The 380-nt window shown below is 47.4% G+C and overlaps 1 protein-coding gene across 5 annotated transcripts in view; it reads left to right on the plus strand.

Annotated features, from left to right (window-relative positions):
* Positions 1 to 380, plus strand: part of LOC116102881 (ATP-binding cassette sub-family A member 3-like) — a 132493-nt gene that overhangs the window by 86960 nt on the left and 45153 nt on the right. The window lies entirely within an intron of this gene.

Consider the following 380-nt stretch of genomic DNA (forward strand, 5'->3'; position numbering starts at 1 on the left):
GTAAAATCCCAGGCCGGGGTCGGACTCCTCTACTCCCTGCGCGGTGTATGAGTCTCGACCCCAGCATGTTGGCCTGAGCTCTTGTCCCGTCTTGCTTGTAATAAAAATTCCTCATGTGATTGCAGCAAGTCCGGTCTCAGTGTCTCCCTGGGTGCGCGGCAACCCCGAGACTTGAGTAAGGGTCTCCCTTCGGGGTTCTTACACCCTCTAGTTAGTCTGGCTAAGGGTTTATCTATTTTGTTAATGTTCTCAAAGAACCAGCTCCTGGTTTGGTTGATTCTTTGCATAGTTCTTTTTGTTTCTATTTGGTTTATTTCAGCCCTGAATTTGATTATTTCCTGCCTTCGACTCCTCTTGGGTGAATTTGCTTCTTTTTGTTC

Source organism: Mastomys coucha, unplaced genomic scaffold (genome assembly GCF_008632895.1).
Source record: "Mastomys coucha isolate ucsf_1 unplaced genomic scaffold, UCSF_Mcou_1 pScaffold21, whole genome shotgun sequence".
NCBI lineage: Eukaryota > Metazoa > Chordata > Mammalia > Rodentia > Muridae > Mastomys > Mastomys coucha.